At 30.2% G+C, this 14001-nt stretch overlaps 1 protein-coding gene across 2 annotated transcripts in view; it reads right to left on the reverse strand.

Moving 5' to 3' along the window:
- The window catches only part of LOC148235031 (uncharacterized), a 208488-nt gene that overhangs the window by 116235 nt on the left and 78252 nt on the right, over positions 1 to 14001 (reverse strand). Inside the window, exon 2 of one of the 2 annotated variants that reach the window (XM_088185401.1) lies at positions 2069 to 2115. The exons of the other annotated variant lie outside the window; for it this stretch is intronic. The gene's annotated coding sequence lies outside the window, so the exon portion shown is untranslated. The remainder of the gene's footprint in view (positions 1 to 2068; positions 2116 to 14001) is intronic. 2 annotated transcript variants of the gene reach the window in all.

Genomic DNA, 14001 nt, shown 5'->3' on the forward strand with positions numbered 1-14001 from the left:
AGCATAGAACAAATCAATTTTATTTTGAAAACAACTATTCAATTAAACATTTTATTTATTTTATGTTACAAAAAATAATATTTTTTATTCTTATCATGTATATTCCACTAATCGCACATTTTTTTTGGGGGACTATTTGAGAAGAGACAGTTTTGGTCTATAAACAATTCATTGATCTCTTTGTGAGTTAAAAAACAATATTTTCAGTTAAATATGAGCAATAGAGCTAGGCATTTGTGTGTAGTGAAGGGAGTCATTGAATGAGCTCGTAAATATGAAAATACATTTACAAAATATTATTTTTATTATATATATTATATGAAAATATAAATTTTATGTAGACTATATGATAACTTTAAATATATGAGCCGTTGATTTTGAAAGTGGGGCAAGTCCATTTTGTTAAAAAAAAAAATAAGTCCACTTAAAATAATACAATTTTAATAAAAATTTAAAAGCGTGCTATGTCAGTTATTTTCCATAGTTATGAGAAGATATTTGTGGTAGAATAGAAGGTTTTTCCAGGAAAACCAATGAGGAAGAAGTAAAACGCGTGAAGGAACACATTAAGAGTTTTCCTTAATCAGAAAGCCATTATAGAAGATCTAACAATCCAAATAGAAAGTATTTAAACTTTGAATTGAATATCATAAAAATGCACAATTTATACTTGTTAAAGAGAAAATTTATGGGAATATTTTTAACAGAGAATTAACACTTTCTTCATCTACGTAAATACACGTGCCAAAAGCGTTGAAATAAAATATAAAAGAAAAGAAATAAATTATTCTGTTTTTTTTTATTACAATTAAACTCTTGAAAACATTAAATCAACATTTTCATAAAATCGTTGATTTTGATTGTGAGGTAAATTAAATATTAAAAACACGTTTTTTGTTTAAATAACGCGAATATAATTATTGCATTTATATAACTTTTATGAAAAAAGACCGTAAACAATGTAAAATAAGTCTATTATTGCTTACTAATATTTTTAAATTAGTTCAAATGAAAACCTTTAATTATCCAACAATAATATAAATATGGACTTGCCCCACTTTTAAAATCAACGGCTTATATGATAACTATATACCTATGTCAGTAAAAAGCTAATTATAATATTTTTTTAAATATTTTAGAGATAAAATTATAATATAATACAATTTTTAACCTACAACTATTTGTTACGTTGACGCTGTAATATATGACGCTATATATTATTGAACTATTAAATAAATAACCTGTGTAGTTCCAATCTAAATATATATATGACCGATTATTGTAGTTGTTTTTCAATGCTACATTGAACGCTAATTTAAAGTTATTTTATTATTTACATATAGCGGTCGTTTATGAACTCGAAAGACGTTCACTGTCATTGTTGTCAGGGTCGACATATGGCTACAAAACGTTGCACCTTTACAATGAGTTGCTAGTTACAGGTGTACACAAGGAACAGTGAAAATAATGAGTACCACCTGGAACATAAATATGAAGACAGGTGCATCTCATACACAATGCGAGACAAGTTCAAAGTTTGAGCAATAGAGCCGAAGGATAACTACTCTACGTGTATACTTTTGGTAGACGGCAACCTTTTTCACGTATGTTATTTTCGTTCAATGACACTAATTAGCTCGGAGGGAATATGAGTCACCGAGCCGTGTGTATATTTAATGCAAGTGCAAGTATACTTTCTATGATGTGGCGTTGGAATGCCTTACATCCATAATACAATACGTGTATGTTTATAAACAGCCGCTAGTATTTTTACACGAAACCAATATAGGTGTATGTATATATGTGCTGACCCCCGTAACGAAGTAGTATTGCAAAAAAAATCAAAACAAACTCTTGCATATCCCGATGCTGAATGAGTCAGAGAGTGGAAAACACGTTATATATTATTTCTGACTAGTGTCAAGGTTGTTTTTTGTTTTGCTTGCGTGAATTAATTAATAATGGCGTATTATTTGTATTGTCAAAAAGACAACGCAAATATGCATTATTATAATACATGTGTAATTATATTGAATAAATAATAGGAATAATAGCAAATGGGACTTACTTTAAAAAGCACTTAAAAATAATAATCCTCTGTGAAGATCCACAAACCTGAAACAATAAGAAAATAAGTTAGTAATAATAATAGTTAACTTTTCCTCATTATTTTAAAGAAATGCTATCCAATGTTTGTTATATTATAAATTATTATTTAATATTTGTCAGACTAAACAATGTTCATTTTGATTTGATTTTATTGATTCGAGCTAAATACATATATCATTAAATATGTTAATATTATCCCATAAAAAATGCATGATATAATTTATGGCAAACATATCAAATACGCATTCAATTTCAATTGGAAAGGTTATTAAAGATACGTTTGTCGTTTATATCCATAGAAAATGAGACGGAGAATATTGCATACTATAAATTTTACGACATCTAACTGTAAAAAAATTGTGTAGTGTATCTTGTATATTGGTGTTTTAGAACAACTATAAAATAGCCCACATAAATAAAGACAATCAGAAAAATAAATTTATTTCTATAGAATACATTTTAAAAGACTTACGCATCCAGCAAAATAATACAATTAAATATCATTTTTTTTTCCAAATATATCTCGACTTTATCGTTATAATTTTTTTATTCATTTTGTAATTTTTTATTACACATCTAACCATCATGACTTAATAGATTTCTCCAATGCGTCATGGTGGCCATTATACAAACAACAATAAACATTAAAAAACATTTATGGCACACATCTATAATAGATAAGCACCATTCCAGCTTCTCATAAATATCATTGTGTTTGGCAAGTTCGTTGAGAAACTGAACGGCTCGTGCAAGAAGAGCGCTCTCAAGCTCTGATGTTCTGGCCACAATAAGCAAGAATAAAGAACGTGATCGCTACTTTCTATGGCTTTTGAGCATTCACGAATTGTTGTCACCGCTCCTTAGCAACTTTAAAAAGTATTTTATTGAGTAGATGCTACGATAAGAATGCAATGAATCCCAACGCTTCTAGAAAAAAACACTAGGATACAATTCGTATCCCGACTTGTAAAGATATCTTAGATTAAAAAAAAATTAGATTCCAGACAATGAAGCCGTAATCGAGGACGCTACGAACTAGCGTATCGTACAGAACGCAAATCGGTAGTGACACGCGCTTCGCATAACGAAGCCGAGCATTCTCTACACGTTATCGCAATTTTTGATGATGTGCATATACAATATTTATCGATCGTCATTCCCAAGTCATCGAAGGATTATTTCTGTTTAGAACACTGAGATGCTGCACTGCAAGGGAATATAAATGTATATGTATATTAATATGATGACTTGATTATTGCGCAATTAAAAATTCCACACAGCGAAAATTTTACTTTTAATTGCAACTGCTCTGTATTTTTCTATATTTTTAAGTACAATAAAATGTAATTATAGGAAATGTACGCGTATCTTACCAATGTATATTACTAATATACTCGTAAAATATTTTTTAAGCTTGATATTTTTAAATTAAATCATATTAACATTTGCTATATATATATATATACAGATATTATTTTTTAATATATTTTGACTGATTCTTAAATAAACATACGTATATGTGAATATTGATCATCTATGATACGCAATTTTCTTTGTAATAAAATAAAACTTTATTAATATTTAGTTTTGTACATTACACAATTTGATTAATGATTATTGTTATTTTCACCCCCTTTGTTAACGATCGCCGGAAGTGACCACCTGTCAGTTTCACCATTAAGGCGTAAACATAATTCGTGGGTGTGTCCAAGAAGCGATGCAATTGCCCTAATAACATTCGCCAGATCTGCGATTCGCTAGAGCTGTCTTGAATATGGAATTTAAAAGATGCAACATTTGATCACACAAGGGATAAGATGGGTAAGCAGAGAGAGATGCAGACGGAGGAAGAAGGAAGAAGCCGACATTATTTCGCCGACATTTCAGTGAAGACTATGCTACTTTCAAGACTAACTATTTCGCCTTTACCACCTGATAATGTCAGTTACATTTCCCTACATATGTGGTATTTTATTATAAAATAAACGGTTACAAATTTTGATTATTATCAAAACCCGAAATATACAGTTATATTTTCAAGGGGTGTGAATATTTTTATTTTGATTATTTAGATCTACTTCTTTAACTTAACTTAAAACCTTCAAACGTTACAGCTTTTGAAGTTTTGATCAACAAATGGAAATCTTTTAATACTGAACAATTTCTATAATCAAAATTTATATTTATTAGGACTACTGCTGTATTGATTCGCATAAAAAATATTTATAAATATTGTGTTGATATAAGTGTAATTATTAAAATGATAATAGTCATTAAAGCTAAATGTTTTCTGCATAAAAAAGTATCATAAATAAATTTATCTGATTTTATAAAATATTAAACAGTTTAATAGAATTGTGAACTATGAATAAATAATATTTTTAATAAGCAATAAATGTGGAAAACTATCAGTTTAGAATTATGACTAATTTTATACTCTGCGCACGACAGCTGTATTGTACATAAAGTGGCATGAAATAAATTTTATTTGAAAATAATATAATAAAAAACAGTCTATTTAATATTATCAGTCAACCATTTCATGTGAAACAATCTGTCGGGACCACACACTCGACCGTGAGAAAAGACTTAAGGCGTAATAAAACTTAATTGCTAATAGTATTCGCGACTAACCGAACAAGTGTATTCGTAACGCTGACGTACTTGACTAGGTAAATAGGTAAATGCATTTTCGTAAAAGTGTTTTAATAATAGAGGTAACAGACAGTATATTAGACACTTCCATCAAAGATTTTCATCTGAAAATTCTAGCAGATACTTCCGACTAATACTAAGATTTCATCTAAAATGCACCAAGCGGAGCTACGCTGAGATATACCGAGCTACACCGGATGCAGCCGCTTTTCACTTTGCGTCAAAACAAGTTCAGCTACAAATACTAATATGCATTCTATACCTCTTATTTATAGTAATTACATTAGTAGCGAGTTAAATACTAATTTATAATATCAATATCTTTGACTTATATGAAAGCAAACTAATATTTTTAAAATAATCTTTTAAAATCTAGTTTTATGTATATATTTATATATATTGTATTTTTAATCCACACATATTCACAAATAAATTGTATATATAATATAAAAGGGCATGCCCTTGGAGAGATAGTGCGTTGTCGCCCAGACCGAGTGCAGACTGCTCGTCTATTTACGTCTGGCCACCGCGCATTCTTCACCATTTTTTATATTGACTACATACATAGATATAACATTTAAAAAAAGCTCAACTACCAGCTACCGCAACCAACTGTTGCTTTTTACTCACTAACCTACTGCTAAATAAAATAAAAAATGACCACATAATGTGCATAATGGATCCGTGTAATTAACGCTGCTGTGATCCTTGTCAGATGACAAAGTCTAACAGCGCTCTTGATAAATCTTCTTCATTATGAAGATTCATCAAGGCGACTTATTAATAAAGCAAGGTGGATCTTTCGAGCTAAGAAAGTGTAAACAAGTATGGCAAAAACGCGTGTCGCGATCAATCACGGTGACGAGGGTGTCACACCAACAGATTGTTCAACAGTTGACACCGATAAAAATGGGAACGACGAGCATAGCAATGACAAATCGTTTAAGGTTTTTGCTACGGCAGTGGCAAAGGTGTCCTCTTCGCATTGTATTTATATTGGCTTGACCCTCTCCGTCTCCTGCCCGCCCTGTGTCTGGCTGGATTCATGACTAAATTATGATTAATGGCAACGCGACAGGGTCGCATTGGCAATTCTGCGTGAAGTAGTAGATTGAATAAAATAAAAAAATAACGCGTGTAAAACTAAGATAATTTAATACAAATTTTAAATGCTCATATTTACGTTATAGCACTTGGATCGTCCATAATTTAATTTATCTTAGATCCCTAATCATTCTGCATAATAGTTTGTCATTTTACAAACTGTATTTTATAACTATAAAAGAGACTAATGTATTTAAAATTTTAAGTAACATTTTCGTTTTTAACAATTTTAAAGATTTATATTACTTATGTTGCAGCGACGTGACGAAATTATTTCATTTTTTAATGGTTCTGAACATTAACAATTAAAAGACCAGTAATATTTTATTATCAGAACATCTACCAATGGCAACATGATTAGGAACTAGTCTCACTTTTTGAAGACCAGGGATTGACCTGTACGCGCTGCTTAGCTAAAAGGGCCATGAACAAATGATACGGTCGCTGTCAAAATTCCATTGAAATTACATCAATTTTAACTGATTTTTAAATTAAAATACACTATATATATATTAGACAATAACAAATAATTTATTTCCACCCCTAATCATCACATTGACTAGATGATCTAGATCTGAAATAGCAAAGGACCTCCCGTATTGAAACTCGAATATAGCATAATAAACTTAAGATCTTCCATAAGTAAAATAATTCAGTCAGAATTTGACACTTTAATAACTTTGCTTTTGACTTGGAATAAATAATAGTTTATTCCAAGTCGAAAAAAACTCGCTTCAAGCGACCCGACCCTTATAAGCTTCGGAAAGCAATAAATTTCTTTCTGCTTTCATCCACTGGAATTCTTAGAATTCAACCAGATCTTCTAGAATCTAGATGACTACGTAAAAGAGCACCAAGATCCAAGATTTTTAGTGAACGAATAATTACAGGAAATTCTTTGGCCATTTAGTCTACCAGATGAAACGACCTTAACTCTTTTTTGTGGGACAACTTAACCCTTTCACTGCGGCTGATATTTTTGCGCGCCATTTCGAAATTTGTTAACATATTGGGGGGCACTTATTCATGCAATATTTAAAAAAATATTATGGTGCAATAAATTCAGGTGATTTACAGCCTTAAATTATACTAAATAACCATATTATTAGGCTCAATGGCTTATGACACCTTCAGGTGCCCAATGAGCACTGGCGATTATCTTGATGAATCCTATAGAAGCCATCTGCGGGGAAAATGTTAAAGGGGCTGGTGTATTTCAACATACATTTAATCTACATGTATATAAAATCACTTGATTTTTAATTAAATCATTAGATAAGTTTGGTTTTCACCATTTTTTTAAATACAATTCTATGATTAAAGAATTGATTTATTATATTTAAAGAACAGAAACAATATATATTATATTTGTATGTTTTCTTAATATAAACATATAATTAAGTAACATTGTAGAAACACGTATGTTTCTACTGTGTCCATTGCAAGAATAAGAACTTATGTTTACTAAGAAAAGAGCTACAGAATGAAACAAATCTTGACAATGCATGTTATTACACTATATTTTTACATTACTTTCATTAGACTTTGGTTACTGAGTATATAGGAAAATATATTCATTGCAACCAGAAATAGTATACAGTATCTTATTTTATTCTCAAATATAGAACGTCATTTATAAATACAAATATATAATCAATACAATTATTAATGTTTATGTTTCTTAGAAATTAATGTACAGGGTAAAATAAATATTCTATAAGTCTCAGGCACATTTGTATCTCTATCAAGTATGTGGTATTTGAGGATTAATATATTTAATACCTATGCTCAAATACCACGAATTTGATCGATACAAGCTTATTTCTGTTCGAAACAATCGTTTGCGGCCTTCGTCTAAAGGTTTAATGCGTATTATTTATTTATAAATGACATGGAGAGCCTTTTATAACTACTTACAAATTCAGTAGAATTGATCCTTTATATTATTTAAAACACAAAACAACGATTCTTGGTATGAAATATTTAGTTTGCCTGTCAATTTGAGAGCTTACTTTTCGTCCAAATCTGCGTTTATTAGTTGGTATTTTTCTCGCCGCTCATAAACAAACGCTTGAATAACTACAGCGAGAGCAGAATGCAGCAGGAATAAGCATCTTCAAGACGAATTCATACATACAAAAAATGATAAAAAGGGTCCCAGCGAGCTGTTTCGTCACGTACTCGCAAAAATTCAACGTCGAACGTGACTGCCTTTAAAAAGGTGCAACGGCTGGTATGCACCATGCCAAATCAATGAACTGCATATAACAGTTTTTATAAAATTGATTACTCTTATCTATAACTCTATCTCGTGTTGCATTTTCTATTTCTTTTAGATTCGTAATTAAAACAAAAGTTCAAATGCCTTCTTTTAATAATATTTTTTTTTTTAGAAAGTGCTAGATAATTAAGTATTTAGTTAATATATGCTATACGCTCTGCCCACTGAGACTATAAAGAAGATATACAATAATTGTGGTGCATACTTTAAATTTTTTCATAAGTGCATAATATGAGCAAAATATTTCTGATAAAATATTTCTGATAAAATAATTTGTTGCACTTTTGGTTTACTGATAACCTATAAAACATTACCGTAGTTTTGTCAATTTTTTTGTAAAGCAAATTCGTATTATAGGACTGAATCTGGGCAAAAAATGTTTATTTTAAGCTGTCCAAACTTTAGGCATGTCAAACTCGCGGCCCGCGGGCCGCATGCGGCCCACAAGCAAATTTTTTGCGGCCCGCGAGTACCTACGGTATTTTTCATTAATTGTTGGAGTCCAATTAATGAAAAGGTATTTTTGGATCAAAATGATCCAAAGAGATGGTTGAGAGAAATGTTTTCAACCATCGTCAATTCAGTCAACTGTTAGAAGATATGGATAATGAGTTCACATATGTTCCATTCTACACAGCAGTTTGAAGGTTATCGTGTCATAAAGTGTTGAAAATATTTTATTTGCTATAAGACAAAAAATCATTGTATTTTTGGAGATTTAAGGTAAAAACAAGGATGAAATAAAGGATGACAGTTGGGTCCATGATCTAGCATTTGCTGTAGATATTACTGCACATTTAAGTGATCTTAATTTTAAAAACTCATCACTCAGTTGTACGATGATATCAAATGTTTCATTACAAAACTAAGTATGTAAATTAATTAAATATAATACGAAATATTACAGTGATTCTTAAGTTTTTTGTTGTGGCCCGCCGGCGTACTCAAAATACCTTATGCGGCCCTTGGTACCTTTTGAGTTTGAAACCCCTGACTCTAAAGCACGTTAAAACGACCGCCTAAGAATACTACAAGACTTTCATAATGAATTATGATTATAATTATGAAGAAAGTGTTTGATTAAAATTATTTAAAAAAAAAAGAAAACTGGAATGGTATCAGTAGATTAGACTTCAAAGTCATTTGATCCGATACATTCAACTCTTTAAAGCACCAAAAGCCTTTGTTACTCCTGATGCTGCGTATGATTACTCACATAAATAAATATAATTAAAAATCAATGTTCAAAAACATTATAGATAAAAAAAAATACTATTCATTCGACCATTATATTATATTATTATGAGAAATCGTGAGAAATTAGGGATTGGTTTGCATCTAATAGCTTAGTGCAATAGGGCATTAATTATATTTGTAAAGAATTGGTATATAACTATTTATTATTTAGTTTTTTATTAATATATACATCTATAAGAACTAATCAGTTAAATTACAGTTTTTCGTGAAAGTTGTAATATCCACTAAACTACACTTGTATATAAGATAAAACATGTATAAAATATAGCATTTAACTGTTGTTTTACACTTGACATATTGTCATACACGACCTTCACAAAAAAGTCATTTTTCTTCAATATATATTTTATTTTACCATTAAATAAAAATATAGAAGTAGCTCTAAATTTAACTACACCACTTTTTATCTAAAAAATTTAAAGAAAAGATTATTAAAAATTAAAATTTCAAAAGAGTTTAAGACAATTAGATAATTAAATCCCGGGAATTACCGGATTTTGTGCCATCTCGTGTCCCGTGATTAATTCAATTAACTTCAGACTTCTTGATTTTCTATTGAAATTTACACAATAGCGCTGAAATCAAAAATAAACGAAATAATAAATAAGCAGCTCATTGGCTTAATATATTTTTTACAAAGAGCTTAACTTTGTTTCCAATGAAAACTAATTTTTAAGTTGTTCCTAAAAACATATTTAAAAATGCCGTATATTTATAAAACGATTACTTTTTTCTATTATAATTTAGATATTTTAGAATCGGTTTATAAAGATATATTTTTTCTAATGACGATTTAATTATTATGACGTTGGCAAGCAAATAAAAAATAAACAAATAATAAGAACATTTCTCCGGTAAAAAAAAACAATTAATTTAAGATTTTGCAGCCAACCGGAAAACAAACTCAAAATCTTAATCGTTTGTATAATTTTTTTCTCACAATTAAGCCAACGTCAACGGAAAGCGAGCGAATATTATGAACAGCAAAAATATTGACTACGAACATCAGAAATATACTATTTGAAGCCTTTCTAAAAACTAATTTTGACTAAGAAAAATAAAATATATGTTCCAATTTTTATAATATAATTTTACAATTGCTGTTTTGTAGTATAGTTTTAATATTAGTAAGAATTTGCATCATTTTCATAAATAAAAATTCTTAAAATGAATCTTCTTAACAAAAATTTCAAACTATATCTTCCTGGCATGTATGCGGAAAGAAAAAAAATGTGAATAATTAGTGAAAATGGAAAAATTGCTTGTATATCGTGTGGCAAAGTAAAAATATCTTTCAATAATAAAAGTACAAGAATGTATTATTTCAAAGGAACGGACTTCAATTTTAGTATATAAATGAAATTCGAAGGATTCACAAATTAAAAGGTGAAGTTTAAAAAAAATAGTATAACAACACCTCATTGAAAACATAATAGATACTTTGAATAATGCGGAAATCGAATCTGAAAGAACTGCATATTATATTGCTAAAAACAATAAGACAATGGACAGTGTATTCAAGTAAATTTAAATCCACTAAAAACTGTGCCATGTAGTTCTGCAGAGTGTGAAAGAGGATTTAGTTGTATACATTTATTTATAATAGATACTCAATCCAGTTTACTTATCAAACATACTGAAAAATTAATATTCATTTACCTTTACGGTCACAGATTGCAATGTAAAACCCAAAATTTTATGTAAAATAATGGTTAAGAACACATCAAGCAGCAGTTGAAACACAGACACGCGTTTGCAAAGTCCAAGATGTTAAAGATGATGGAAGTTTTTTATGAAATATAAACACTATAATTTCAACGAGCAAGTATTTATTAAATAGCATTTGATTTTTTTCATAAACATTTGAATTATTATTATGAAGATAAATATATTTTTTGAATAACAAAAGAAGTGGAGAAAGAGATTAAAAATAAAATAACGGCCTGGTTTTTTTACATTTAGCAATACACCACTGCATATAACCTAATGTTATCAAAACACAATAAAAATTGTCCGCTCTGCTGTTCTCATAGCAGCAGATATTTACAAATTCCGTTATATCTGAATTTACACAATCTAGGACGAAAGCAGTTGGAAAAAGTTAAAATAAAAACTGATAGTTAAGTTTCGCCTCAAATCACCCACAATTAGATGAGGTGTCGGGCATTGATTTTTTCATATATTTTTTTAATAGTATATAAGCCGTAACACTGTCATAAACAAATCCTTGTACTTTTTTCGGATTTTGTGGCCGAAAGGGTGTGACTTTGCAGTCAAAATAGACGCCGGAAAACTGATAATTTTTATATTAATTTTTATTTTGTGCAATTTATCACAAAGGAATGTAGAGTTGTATTTTGTAGACTGAGTGCTGGTGAAGAAGCTGTTGGAGAAGTGATCGATTAATGCCTATACCTCGAATACTGTTTTCTGACTTTATCGAAAAGCGTGATCGTCTCCCGATGTGACAAAGTGTCCTTTATATTTTTAGTCGAGACAGCGCAGGCGAATCGCAGATACGAATGTTGATAGGCTACTTGCATCGCTTGATTATTCAACCAACGAAATATTTTTAAGCTTTAGAAATCGTTAATGCAAAGGGTAGATGAAAATAGCTGTTTTTATGCAGGCTAGACGCATTGTCTATCACGTTGGAATGGTAGCATTTCTGATGCTTTGATATGCAAGTATGTAGGTGGTCTATGGAATCTCTAATTATTATGCAGTATTTTTGAGTATTTTTTATTGGTTAGCTTTTTGTGAAAGCGATTTTTATAATATTTTAAATGATCGTTTAAATGACTCCTCAAGTATATTTTGGAGCTTACGTCGCATCGACGCAGACGACACTTTCGTCTTGAAAAACAGTTGTTTCCACTTTAATCGTCAGTTCCGGTCCAGATTTTTAAAACGACTTAAATATCTTAAGACGCATCGCCACAGCAAACAACGATACAACACGTTACTGCATACATTTTTATTGCATTGAGTGGATATACATTTTCTCAAAACATTTTTTTTTTAATTTATTTGATTTCAAATTTCAGGTTGTATAGGTGATAATTCTCTCCACATTTGGCATGCATAGTAAAGATGTCCAATATTGATTCTTAACATCACATATATAGTATCTCTCGCATTACATCAGTCATCCTAATTTCATTGTCCACCTATGCAATGTTGCTTCAATGCGACACTATCGCACAATTCCCACGTTCTCTTTTAATTGCACACAACGACACCGTTTTCTATTCCCACCCATTCCCACGCCGGAGTGTAAGAGGAACCCTCAGCATCTGCGAGTACTATGAAATGCACATTTGGAGTACACACTCGACCTCGACGTACTGTCCGACAGTGCAGCAGTCTGGTCGTGAAAGTGGCTGGAAAGTGAATCGGGCAGACAAGTGTCTGCTCCTCGGCTTGCACAAGGAATGCAAACTGCAACCGCAGACTGTCGTCCTACAACACTCTTGACCTCCTTATAACAGAGTATTTTTATATATCAAAGCGTCGAGTGTCGACACCGAATTTGAGTTAAGCACCTTTTTTGCAGCCACCCGGAGCCACTACAAGTCACTGAAAGTATCCAGACGCTCTCTGGTGTCGGTCGTTTTTTTTTAAATTTGTATTTTGCTCGCTCTTGAGTCATACTGTTATATCACGCCATTCGATACAGTGTGATCCAATCAAGCGCAGACGTTGGATAAAATAATAAGGACGTGTGTAACATGATGAATATTTATGACAGACACTAATTGAAAAAATCAATATGAGTCAATGTGATATTTTTATGATTTTGTTATGCTCATCTTTAATAACATTTTTAAGCACAATTAAAACCATTTTAAAATATATTTGTCACTGAGGATTACTATATATGGCTTGTAAATTAGATATCATAGATTTTGCTTTGACTACATAAGTACTTTTTTTTATAAATATACTTGCTTTTCGATTATTTATTTTGATATTACATTACATTCAATTGATTGTACCTTTAATATAATTGTTAAAACAAAGCAACAAGTTCAATATCTCATTTTTTAGAGACTGAAGACAGTAGTATGATTTAAGGATTTTATTGTTCAGGTTTCAAGAAAAATAAAAAAGAAGCTATAGTAACTACATACAAATTATCTTAGTATGTAAAATTGTTCTTTAGTGTTATTTTATATACATCAATACAAAACTAATCATTTTGTAAAAAATTGGTGTTCTTATTATTAAATACAAGCCTAAGGTAGAGCCTAAAACTTAATATCATTTTCTTGCATTATAAAAAATAATACATAACAAAAAACAATTGTGAGTTACTATAATGACCACTTGAACAGTGAAAAGATAAATTTATCACGTTACAAAATTATCAACTCTGTTACAAAAGTAAAAAACCAAACACCACACAACGGAAAAGAAATCTCCGTACCACAAAAAAACAGCATCAACAACGGAAATCGCGCACGTATCATTGTTTTTCGAATTCTCAAGGTAGCCATTTGAACCATGTTTTCTCTTAAGGCGTTAACACATTTTGGAGGTGTGTACAATAAGTGATGCAATTGATTAATATAATTGAATAATATGAAATATGT

The sequence above is a fragment of the Plectrocnemia conspersa genome, unplaced genomic scaffold (genome assembly GCF_051122295.1).
Source record: "Plectrocnemia conspersa isolate PC_06_02 unplaced genomic scaffold, ASM5112229v1 ptg000005l, whole genome shotgun sequence".
NCBI lineage: Eukaryota > Metazoa > Arthropoda > Insecta > Trichoptera > Polycentropodidae > Plectrocnemia > Plectrocnemia conspersa.